This window comes from Cervus canadensis, chromosome X (genome assembly GCF_019320065.1).
Source record: "Cervus canadensis isolate Bull #8, Minnesota chromosome X, ASM1932006v1, whole genome shotgun sequence".
NCBI lineage: Eukaryota > Metazoa > Chordata > Mammalia > Artiodactyla > Cervidae > Cervus > Cervus canadensis.
This window is the reverse complement of record NC_057419.1, coordinates 116,234,344-116,247,434: the sequence shown is the minus strand read 5'-3', so window position 1 is coordinate 116,247,434 and position 13,091 is coordinate 116,234,344. Positions and strand designations below refer to the sequence as shown.

General features: G+C 41.2%; 1 protein-coding gene across 4 annotated transcripts in view; it reads right to left on the bottom strand.

Moving 5' to 3' along the window:
- PLAC1 (placenta enriched 1) overlaps window positions 1-13,091 on the bottom strand; it is a 213,453-nt gene that overhangs the window by 32,316 nt on the left and 168,046 nt on the right. The window contains exon 1 of one of the 4 annotated variants that reach the window (XM_043458472.1): window positions 8,075-8,380. The exons of 2 other annotated variants lie outside the window; for them this stretch is intronic. The gene's annotated coding sequence lies outside the window, so the exon portion shown is untranslated. Of the gene's footprint in view, window positions 1-3,856; window positions 3,985-8,074; window positions 8,381-13,091 lie in introns of those variants that run through there. One more of the 4 variants, XM_043458470.1, reaches the window with a different exon arrangement.

The following is a 13,091-nucleotide window of genomic DNA, read 5'->3' as shown; positions in this document are numbered from 1 at the left end:
ATGTGAAGAGTACTTACTGTATCTGCCTTCTACAACTGAGTTTTCACTTAGTAGCTTTTTTCCCGGCAGAGCCCACCAGTTTCTATTATGTAAAGGTCAGAATGTGAGGGAGGGAAAGTTGTACATGTTGTGTCTCAATCTTCTCAGACTTGCTAAATTTTGAGCATTTGCAGTTTTCATGCTTGAATCAGAAAAGCCTCCATTTTGGCTGACTCCAGCCCTCCACTCTGGGGAGTACAATGGGCAGGTAGCCATTAGTACACAGGAAGGGAGGGCTTTGTGATATCTTAAAGCTATTGGATTTTATTTATTTCCAGTTTGCTCAACATTTGTTCCACAGATCTGGACAGTTTTAAAATGGGTGGGGATGGGGAGAGAGAAGATGAAACCTAACTAGGCTGAGAGAAAAGGATGAACAGTTTTGCCTTTCCATATCAAACTGAGGCTCTTAATAAAACTCAAAAAGACTTGTAGGCATAATTTTGTTTTTATGAAAACATGACTTTCCACATGGCATCTGAAGGGTAGACTCTGGTTTGAGAAATCGTTTCACATTTTGTGACTAGGATAGCATTTTTTTCTTTCCAGTTAAAAAGATATTTTTCAGGTTGTAAAGTAATACAAGCTGATTGTAGAGAATTTGGAAGTTACAAATATTAGAATATGAAAATAATTCATAATTCTACTACTAGAATCATTGTTAATATTTTATTTATTTCCTTTCTGTCTTCTTTCTTTTTGCATGTGTGCACAGACACACACACGCAGGAGATCATACTGTATGTTCATCTGTATCCTCCCTTTCTCCACTTAATTTAGGTTGTGAGCATTTTCTAATGTTGTTATAGACTCTCTTAAACATGATTTTAAATAACTACATAGGATTTATAGTATAAATGTTACTACATAAGATTTTATAATATAGACATTGAAGTTGATTTTACTTTTTCTCTATTTTTTTCACTTTTTCTCTATTTTAAATGATACTACAATGAGTTTCTTAGTATTTATATCTTTTGTGCATTTTTTTTTTTAGGGTAAGTCCTTAGAAAGAGAGTTACTGGGTGAAAGGACAAGAATACCGTTAAAGCTTTGGCATATTTTGGCAAATGACCCTGTGAGAAAGTTGTACCAATTTGCATGCCCAGTAGTGTTTGAGAATGCCTGACTCACTACATTGATACAGAATACTTCACCATATGTGTGAATGACAGTATTTTGGATCATTTCCATTCAAAAGGCATTTACTGAGCACCTACTATGTGTAGCATACCAGGCTAGGTATGAGACTCACCCCCCATTACAGAGTGTAAGTGCTATGCAGATAACACACATACAAAGATGGTTAAAAACACAAGTAAGTGTAATCACATATAAATCTCTGTGGCCAGGGTTGATATCATTCAGCCTTCAAATAGCTACTTTTTGAGGAAAGACACTGTGCTAGCAAATTTTCAAACAGAATTGCAATCTCATCCATGCTTAAAAAAAAAAAAAGAAATGCACTAATGTGAACCTTGCAAACAACAGGGGTTGAGTTGTAATCATTTACACTGTATTTCCTGATGTAAATTAAGGTAAGAATGGAGAGGAGTATGACAAATCCACAAAAAAGCAGAAAACCTATTTGGGTGAAAGGACAATTTCTGCTTTTGTCAATTCCCTTTAGAAAGTTAACCTGTTAGTTATCAGAGAAGGGGGACACAGAACACACAGAAACACACTCCTTCTGGCAGCTGGGGATAATTTGTTAGTCTCCTTTGAAATGTGGCTTTGTGCTCACTGGTGAAGGCAGCTGGAACAGCAAAAGCATGACAGACAAAAGCTGAAATCCACATGAAGAAAGGTCTTTTTCCCCAAAATTACTGCCTGAGTTAGCAACGGTCAGAACAGAAAGTACATGTATATGTTCCCAGCAACAAGCATGTCCAGAGCTAGAGAAGGCCCCGATGCTACAGGAGCCACTGAGAATAGTAGTAGCCCTGAATGGGGCTGCTGGATAGCCTTTAAACAAGCCCTCTCAGCCACATGAAAAATTATACCCTCAAATGTAATCCATTTAAAACAGAGATGAAATGAATGAAAGTATCATGTTTTAAAACCTAGTCAAAAGCGTTTACTATTCTGAAAAGGAAGACCCACTTAATATATAGTGGATACTGTCTAGAGATATAGAAATAGAGGTTTTAGTATATGATTTCAAGTTAAAAGGTAACCAATGGAATTCACTAAAAATAATACTATCCAACTGGAAACAATGCAAATGTCTTGCAACTGGTGAATGAGTACACTGGTACATTCAAGTGATGGAATACTACTCAGCAAGAAAAACAATGAACTACTGAGACATAAATCTCAAAATAATTAAAATGAGTGAAAGAAGCAGTGTAAAAAGATCACATATTTCTATGATATTCTGGAAAAGGCAAAAGTATAGGAACATAAAACAGATCAGTGGTTACCAGGGGTTGGGAGTGAAGGATAGGGTTGATTACAAAGGGCAGCATAAGGAAGTTTTGGGGGGTGATATATATTGATTGTGATGGTAGTTATATGACTTTTTGTATTTGTCTAAACTCATAGAACTGTATAACCCAAATAGGAAATTTTAGTGAATACTATTTTAAAAGGTGAATTTAAAAACCTCATAAAGATAATACTATCAAACATGGGGAGGTGGAGAAAGAAAGGAGGTTGAGAGTAATGCTAAGTGAGCTAAATTCATAGCTTTTACAGCAAGGAGTCAATAGATAAGGCTCCAACTGGATAAATTAAGAAGTAGGAGTAGAGACATATTTAGAAGTATTGAAATAACCACCAGATGAATTGAAAACAGAATCTCTTAAAAATGGTTGCTTCTGAGCAGCAATACTAGGGGTAGGGCAGAAAACTTTTTTTTTAAAAATTACAAGCATTCTTATATTACTTGATTTTTAAAAATCATTCTCATGTATTACTTTGATTTAGAAATAAAGACAGTGGAAAATGCACTGGACTGGGAATCATGAAACCTAAATTCTAACCTTCAGTCTGCACTAATTGAGCAACTCCCTTCTCTCTGAGTCTTGGTTTCTATTGATATATCCATAATATAAAGAGGTTGAACTAGATGACCTTTAAGATCCCTTTCGGACCTAAAAGAATTTATAACATCAGATGACTGGCATACCTACAACAATTCTTTATTGAACCCAAAGCTAAGAAACAGACATTCTTATTTTTAAACCTGGAAGGGACTCAGTCATCAAATTAAAGACTCTTTTTAACCACTGAAGAAACCAAGACACAGATTTGTTAAAAGACCCACTTGGAATGACAGTTAATTGGCACAGAGCTAGGACTGGAGCTTAGGTCTCCACCCGAACTCTTGCCATTGCACCACCCAGCTTCTACTGGGTCTAATGGAATTATTCCCAGGCACCAAGGCTGGGAGAAATTCCCGGAGATGACACCAGACATGAAACTCATATGCTTACATGGTTCCACTGGCCTGGGAAATGAGTCAGAATTTTGGAAGTGGTCCCTGACATAAGCATGGATGATGCAGTACCATAGGCATCCCCAAGTTGATTAAGGCTATGTTAGAGCCCAATCTGAGGACTCCACTTACTAATAACTGGAGAATCGACCATCTTAGACAGCTCCTGCCAGCCCACTCACTTTCTTTTTTGTGCGATAGGAATCCCACCACTCAGAAATACCACCCTTTTCATTCTGATTTAAAACAATATTTTTCTCATCGGTCTTTTATCTCTACAGCCTCTAAGCGCATAACATATTTCACCGAAATCTATGAAGTTTGATAGATACGTCCACTTGGAAACATATATCAGCCATCATCAAATTAAAACGATACCTGGGTATGGTTTAGCAATCCTCCTAGAAAGCGAGTTGAAACAGATCCCAGACTTTGACCACACCACCTCCTTAGGAAAGACCTTCCACGTTGGCTAGCAAGCTAGCTGTGAGCATGTGCGTTGTGCCAAGTGTCTTGCCCACCCCCCCCCCTTCGCCTGAGCCTGAAGGCTCACTGGCCCCTCATCGCACAAGGTCTGAGATTTAGAGAATAAGGACACCATTATGTGGGGCTATCATTCTTCTCCGGTGGAAACAACGCTGCCCTTTGTAAGCTCCCAGCAAACTTCAAAGGGTGTGGCTATCTCTCTGTGCTCCCAGGGAAGCCTCCTTGGGAAACATCGCTCACAGTGTCCTTCTAGTACTAGAATCTTCTTCAGCTGATAAGTGAGTTACAGAAGGAATTTTTAGACTACTCCCCCAGAGCCCGTTGGTGCTCTGTCTACCTTAGAAACAAGATTGTATTTTTTTTAGTCTTCCTCCCTTGGAAAACACTTGTTTGCCAACTTTTGTGCCCCCCTCCACTCCTGAATCAGGCTCCCACTCAAGCCTGGCTGTCTGCCCAGTTTTGAATCTTGCCTTACCTACTGCCTGGCGTTTACTTCACAACAGCTGGCCCAGGGATCTCGAGTACTTAGCCTCAGCTGCCAGCTTAGGGAAGGAGAGGCCCCTGGAGTTGAGCCTGTGACAAAGACAGCACTTGTTCCCACACCAGTATTCTCAATGTCAACAGCAGTGACAGGCTTGGTGAGAACTCCACAAGCCCAGGGATGTTTAGACATCCAGTTTTCAGACTGGCTTCGACTCTCCCCACAATGCTCTGAGGTGACTAGAAACCAGTAAAAAGATTCTCATTTTACAGTGTGGAAAGGCAAACACCTGGACACTAGGGATTTGCCCAAGGGAACGACGATCATAGTGTTCAAAACAAAAACCAGGATACCTGGTAATGACAAACACTGGTTTCTGTGATTTGCCAATTTGTTGACGTGAAAAGTGCTGTAACCTGGCTTGCTTGTCACTAAGTGAGATTGTGGTGGTGCCACCCAAAGTGATGGATGATGGAAAGGAGGTTGATGTGAGAGTTCATGCCCTGTGGTTCATGCCCTGTGGCGGGATGGCAAAGAGAGGCTCTATCCAAGACCATCTCTCCTGGGGCACTGCATGGCATTCCTGCCTTCCTTCCACCAACAAATGTTGACTGTAGTGGAAACATGGAATCTTAACCACCTGAGCACCAGGGAAGTCCCAATATGTGTGTGTGTGTATATATATATACATATAAATATATACACAGTGTGTATATATTTATATACACATACATACATACATACATATATATACATATATCATCTGGTGGCACAACCAGTAAAGAATTTGCCTGCAGTGCAGGAGACCTGGGTTCAATCCTGGGGTCGGGAAGATCCCCTGGAAAAGGAAATGGCAACCCACTCTGGTATTCTTGCCTGGAGAAATCCCATGGACAGAGGAGCCTGTTGAGTTACTACAGTCCATGGGGTCTCAAAGAGTTGGACATGACTGAGCAACTAACTTTTTCTTTCTTTCTCTATTTTTGTAATGATATCCTTGCATATCTAGAAAACCTGGGATGTGAGTGAATTATAATTTTACATCAAAAGTTAATGAGAGTTCAGTAGGGTAGTTAAATGTACAGTGAACATGCAGAAATAAAAAACTTCCTTATATACCAGCAATAACCAGTTAGAAAATATGCAAAAAAGACACAAATCATAACAAGAGGTGTGCATGGGAATATTACCCAGTACAAAGAGCTGGGCGTCTCCTCTAAACAATTCTAGGACACCCAGGCCTAGAAGCAGTGCCATGGTGCCAGTTTCCCAGGCCTATTGGCCTCTGGCCTTGGCCTTGGCCTTCTCCCTCTCAAGGCTCAAGCCCAGTTCAGGGACTGCCTGTCCAGCTCCAGGTGGTCCTATCAACTTCCTTGTTCTCTCCCCAGTCAAGATACAATTGCTCCCATAGCAGACTAGTTTGCACAAATGGTTCCCAGCCTCTCTCATAGACAACTTTATGTATCTTTCTCCTCCCAAAGCCACTTTCACTTCTTGAAGTGAAGTGAAGTGAAGTGAAGTCCCTCAGTTGTGTCCGACTCTTTGGGACCCCATGGACTGTAGCCTATTGTGCTTCTCCATCCATGGGATTTTCCAGGCAAGAGTACTGGAGTGGGTTGCCATTTCCTTCTCCATTGCTTCTTGAACCACATATTAATTCTCTTAAAGAGTACCTGCTTGAAATTTGCAGGGAGGAGAATTCTGAGCAATTTTCCTAGGGAAGATTTGTTTGGTCATTAAGATTGTGGGTTCAAGTATGGAGATTCCTTTAAAAAAAAACTAGGAATAAAAGTACCATATGATTCAACAATCTCACTACTAGGCAAATACCCCAAGGAAACCATAATTGAAAAGGACACATGTACCCCAATGTTCATCGCAGCACTACTTACAAAAGCTAGGACATGAAAACAACCTAGACGTCCATCGACAGATTTGTGCTACATATACATGATGGAATATTACTCAGCCATGAAAAGGAACATATTTGAGTCAGTTGTAGTGAGTTAGATGAACTTGATGCTGCTGCTGTTGCTAAGTCACTTCAGTCATGTCCAACTCTGTGTGACCCCATAGACGGCAGCCCATCAGGCTCCCCCATCCCTGGGATTCTCCAGGCAAGAACATTGGAGTGGGTTGCCATTTCCTTCTCCAATGCATGAAAGTGAAAAGTGAAAGTAAAGTCGCTCAGTTGTGTCCTACTCTTAGCGACTCCATGGACCGCAGCCCACCAGGCTCCTCCGTCCATGGGATTTTCCAGGCAAGAGTACTGGAGTGGGGTGCCATTGCCTTCTCTGTAGATGAACTTAGAGCCTATTATAGAGTGAAGTAAGTCAGAAAGAGAAAAACAAATATCATATATTAACACATATAAATGGAATCTAGAAAGACGGTACTGAGGATCCTATCTGCAAGGCAGCAAAGGAGATGACATAAATAACAGACTTTTGGACACAGTGGGGGAAGGAGAGGGTGGGATGAATTGAGACACTAGCATTGAAACATATATATTACCATATGTAAAATAGATAGCGGGAATTTGCTATACAACACAGGGAACCCAAATCTGGTGCTCTGTGACAACTTAGAGGGGTGGGATGGGATGGGAGGTGGAAGGGAGTTTCATGAGGGAGAGCACATATATACACATATGGCTGGTTCATATTAATGTATGGCAGAAACCAGCACAATATTGTAAAGCTATTACTCTTCAATTAAAAATAAAATAAATAAAGCCAATTAGATCTTCAAAAATAAAAGAAAAGATTACAGGTACAAATCCCACCTCTCCACTTACTAGGAGCCTTTAGTCAAATCCCTTCAGCTCTCTATCACTTTCCTCATCTACAAAATGGAGGATAAGTGATCCTAAAAGTGATCTTCACTTTTAGGGATATGGTGAAGCTTAAATGAGTTTATGTATGTAAAGGGTTTAGTAGAGTCAGGCACATGGGAAGATCACAATATATGGGAGCTGCTGTCACCACTAAAACAAGAATAGTTTGTCAACAACGAAAATCAAAGGTTTCATCTCTTGTAAGCTACAGACTGCTAGCAGCAATTAAATAGGGCTTCCAGACCCCTAGAGAAGAAAATGGCAACCCACACCAATATTCTTACCTGGGAAATCCAATGGACAGAGAAGTGTGGTGGGCTACAGTCCAAGAGGTCGCAAAAAGAGTCAGACGCAAATTAGCGACTAACCAACAACAAACAAGACTCCTATCTTCCATCCAAGAAAGTTTCAAAAATATCAGTCTTAGTTTCAGCCTGGGACCCCCAAACACAACTGCCTAGGACCACTCAGAGTACACAGGCTCAGATATTAAACTAAGGACTTACCACCTAAATGGACAGACAGAAGTCACCCACAGGAAACAACCAGTTTCAGTGAGAACCAGTGACAAACTCTCAGGCGCATGCATATAAGGAAACATATCTATATAGAAACATGCATAAGGAAATACATGATCTCCCCACAATGCTCCCTAAGCCCTCAGGCCACAGGGCTCTATTTATCCAGCAAAGGTAATTCAGACACCACAAAGTCATTTTTATATTCCTTTAAAGTTTGTAAAAACAAGATTCTCTTCTTCCCTTAATCATGAATGTATGGCACCTTCACCTACCCCGCTGAGGAGCTGAACCCGGAATGAATCCAGTCACTGTCGGCAGCCTTGATCAAGTGCACGGTTCCTGCCCTCTGGGGGTTTCTGGAGCTGATCCAGGCTTGGCCTCTCAGGCACGCAAGGCAGGTAGAAGCAGTGCTTCAGAGCTCCAGCCAACGTGATGCTTGGAGGGGTCAACACTCACCACTCCTCACCCAGTGTCCAGAGCAGGAGTGAAGAACTGCTTCACAGCCCTGGGTTTTCTCAACCAAGGGAAGTGTTCAAATCTGAGGAAGAAAATCTCAGGACAACCCAGGGAACTGAATCCCGAGCCCCCTTTGCAGACCTTGCTTCTGTACCTTTCACACTGAAATGTCAACAAAATTGTTTCACTGCTGGACTAGGGCCTTGACCAATCTCTGCAGGCTGACAGAGGTGTCTTTCCATCAGAGAAGTTTCACAAGACCTGTTACATTAAGTATTAATAGAAACCTGGGCAAAGGCTGAAGAGGGGGACTGCCTAGGGGTTTTGTCACTCTACCCTCCAAAGCCTCTCAGGACACAGGGTGCTACCCTGCACATAACCTAAGGGAGTTACATTCCTTCCCTTTGCTTTTCTTTACCCCTTCCTTCCTTCCTCCTTCCCTCCCTCCTTCTCTTTCTTTCTTTTGATAGCGTGCAATTTAGCTAACTTCTCTAAAATTTCATTTCCCTCATATCTGAAATGTGGAGAATACCTCAAAAGACTGTTGTGAAGATAAAACAGGATAATGACTTTAAATTGTTTAGTAATATGTTGTACTTAGCAAGCCTTCAATACACATTGACCACTATTATTATTACTGGTTAATCCTCATATATTTCATCTCAGTAAATTACCATAGCTTAGTATTAATTTCAGAAAGTGTAAGTTTTATACAGTTCCCATGTATCACAAGAAAAGACAACTGGAAACATTTGGCTTTTTTTCTCCTCCCCCACATTTTTTTTTTTTTTTACTTTTTAAAGCTATTTAAACAAACATTTTCGATAGAATTTCTGAATTGGTTCATCCTACATTCAAAAAGGCACTTCAGGGAGGGTCTAAGTCAAGGCGCTCTCTGCATGTCCTTTGGTAAAGAATCATTTCGCAACATGACAAATCACCTCTTGGTTTCTCTCTTTCGCAAGTGATTTTGCTGATTGTCTTAAAGCCAGGCAGCCACGTGCTCCTGCATGAAGGAGGCATGCTGACGAAATATAACTTTCTCATGCCAGAGAAGTATAAAGACCCCAAATCAGTTTGCTCCATACAGAGAGGAAAGTCTTTGCGCTCCTCTAGGTAAAGGCTCCAGAGACCAGCACACTCTCCCTTGCATCATTCACCTTCCTGGGTTTCTGTGGCTTCATCCCAGCCCAGACTCTAACCATTTAAGTTTGGATTCTCATTCCTGGCTCCCAGCTGGACACTTTGACTCCATTCCCTCATTTTGCCCCTCTGCTGCCACAGTTAGCTGCTCTGGATGCCTTCTGTTTTCATTTGGGCAGCTGGGTGTGGTCTCCAGAACCTCTTTACCCAAAACTCTTTTCAAAGCAGCACCCTGGCTCATCACCGTGTTTGAGCTTCTCCCTTCTCCTGCAGGCTCTTCCCAGCTTCTCAGCTCTTGCTTATCTGCCTCCCAGCCTTTACTTCTTCCCTCTGCCTCTCTGAACAGCCCCAAACCTGCCTCCTTGAGGAAGGCTTTCTGGTGTCCTGCAACTGACTTAGGACTTCCTGTCTTTAAAGACTTACTGCCCTCAATTGGATGAGAGCATCCAGTGTTCAGTTAGACTCCCTTGTGTTTTTTCCTTTTATCGAATTCTAGACACCCCAATGTAGGTAAGCCTTTCCACATGCCCAGCTCTGTGCTATACTCATTTATACACTCAATACTCACAAACTAATACTCATCACCATTTCTTGCTAACACACTCCTTTTTGTTTGTTTTGTGCAAAACACTGCATTTTGACCAAGTCCTCAAAACTCCCAGACTTGCTTATATTATTGCTGTAATAAACAGCATCTCCAACATCTGTCCTTCTGACCTCATCCAGATGTCTTGAGGCTCAGATAGGAAGAAGGGTGGGAAAATCCTGTGGACACTATGATTGCTGCTGGGCCAAAGCTCTGAATGAAGGTTTTGAGCTGATTTGACTGAAACTGAACCAATTGCTCCAGCCTCCTATACTCACTGCCTGAATCTCTACATAGAACTCCATTCAATAATCAAATGTGGTATCAGGGCTCCTTAGCAGCTTTTGGCAGAGGACAAGTGCTGAACAGGCCAAACCCTATATTTTGACAAGATGACAATGGTACAATGGGTTTTGTTTCTATGCTCCTGAATGGGTCACTGAGCATGGCCCCAGGCAGCAAGGTGGGCCCTAGAGTGATCCATGTCCTCATGTCCTCCAAAAAGAGCTTTGGATCTTCATAAAGACGTGAAGATCCAAACAACAACAACACTCAGTTGCAGATATGACTGGTGATAGAAGTCCAATGCTGTAAAGAGCAATATTGCATAGGAACCTGGAATGTTAGGTCCATGAATCAAGGCAAATTGGAAATGGTCAAACAGGAGATGGCAAGAGTGAACATCGACATTCTAGGAAACATCAAACTAAGATGGACTGGAATGGGTGAATTTAACTCAGATGACCATTATATCTACTACTGTTGGCAAGAATCCCTTAGAAGAAATGGAGTATCCATCATCTTCAACAAGAGTCCGAAATGCAGTACTTGGAAGCAATCTCAAAAAATGAAAGAATGATCTCTGTTTCCAAGGAAAACCATTCAATATCACAGTAATCCAAGACTATGCCCCAAACAGAAATGCTGAAGAAGCTGAAGCTGAACGGTTCTATGAAGACCTACAAGACTTTCTAGAACTAACATCCCCCAAAAATGTCCTTTTCATTATAGGGGACTGGAATGCAAAAGTAGGAAGTCAAGAAACACCTGGAGTAACAGGCAAATTTGGCCTTGGAGTACAGAATGAAGCAGGGCAAAGGCTCATAGAGTTCTGCCAAGAGAATGCACTGGTCATAGCAAACACCTTCTTCCAACAACACAAGAGACGACTCTACACATGGACATCACCAGATGGTCAACACCGAAATCAGATTGATTATATTCTTTGCAGCCAGAGATGGAGAAGCTCTATACAGTCAGCAAAAACAAGACTGGGAGCTGACCATGGCTCAGATCATGAACTCCTTATTGCCAAATTCAGACTTAAATTGAAGAAAGTGGGGAAAACCACTAGACCATTCAGGTATGACCTAAATCAAATCCCTTATGACTATACAATGGAAGTGAGAAATAGATTTAAGGGACTAGATCTGATAGACAAAGTGCCAGATGAACTATGGACAGAGGTTCGTGACATTGTACAGGAGACAGGGAGCAAGATCATCCCCAAGAAAAAGAAATGCAAGAAAGCAAAGTGGCTGTCTGAGGAGGCCTTATAAATAGCTGTGAAGAGGAGAGAAGTGAAAGGCAAAGGAAAAAAGGAAAGATATACCCATTTGGATGCAGAGTTCCAAAGAATAGCAAGGAGAGGTAAGAAAGCCTTCCTCAGTGATCAGTGCAAAGAAATAGAGAAAAACAATAGAGTGGGAAAGACTAGAGATCTCTTCAAGAAAATTAGACACACCAAGGGAACATTTCATGCAAAGATGGGCTCAATAAAGGACAGAAATGGTAGGGACCTAACAGAAGTAGAAGATATTAAGAAGAGGTGACAAGAATACACAGAAGAACTGTACAAAAAAGATCTTAATGATCCAGATAATCATGATGGTGTGTTCACTCACCTAGAGCCCGACATCCTGGAATTCGAAGTCAAGTGGGCCTTAGGAAGCATCATTATGAACAAAGCTCATGAACATGATGGAATTCCAGTTCAGCTCTTTCAAATCCTAAGAGGATATGCTGTAAAAGTGCTGCACTCAAAATGCCAGCAAATTTGGAAAACTCAGCAGTGGCCACAGGACTGGAAAAGGTCAGTTTTCATTCCAATCCCAAAGAAAGGCAATGTCAAAGAAAGCTCAAACTACTGTGCAACTGCACTCATCTCACATGCTAGCAAAATAATGCTCAAAATTCTCCAAGCCAGGCTTAAACAGTACATGAACCATGAATTTCCAGATGTTCAAGCTAGATTTAGGAAAGGCAGAGGAACCACAGATCAAATTGCCAACATCTGTTAGATCATCAAAAAAGCAAGAAAGATCCAGAAAAACATCTACTTCTGCTTTAATGACTATGCCAAAGACTTTAACTATGTGGATCACAACAAACTGTGGAAAATTCTGAAAGAGATGGGAATACCAGACCACCTTACCTGCCTTATGAGAGATCTGTATGCAGATCAGAAATCAATAGTTAGAACTGGACATGGAACAACAGACTGATTCCAAATTGAGAATGTACGTCAAGGCTGTATATTGTCACCCTGCTTATTTAACTTATATGCAGAATACATCATGAGAAATGCTGGGCTGGATGAAGCACAAACTGGAATCAAGATTGCTGGGAGAAATATCTATAACCTCAGATATATGCAGATGACTCCACCCTTATGGCAGAAAGCAAAGAAGAACTAAAGAGCCTCTTGATGAAAGTGAAAGAGGAGAGTGAGAAAACTGGCTTAAAAGTCAATATTCATAAAACTAAGATCATGGCATCCAGTCCCATCACTTCATGGGAAATAGATGGGGAAGAAATGGAAACAGTGAGAGACTTTATTTTTTTGGGCTCAAAAATCACTGCAGATGGTGATTGCAGCCATGAAATTAGAAGATGCTTGCTCCTTGGAAGAAAAGTTATGACCAACCTAGACAGCATATTAAAAAGCAGAGACATTACTTTGTCAAGAAAGGTCCGTCTAGTCAAAGCTATGGTTTTTCCAGTAGTCATGTATGGATGTGAGAGTTGGACTGTAAAGAAAGCTGAGCACTGAAGAATTGATGCTTTTGAACTGTGGTGTTGGAGAAGACCCTTGAGAGTCCCTT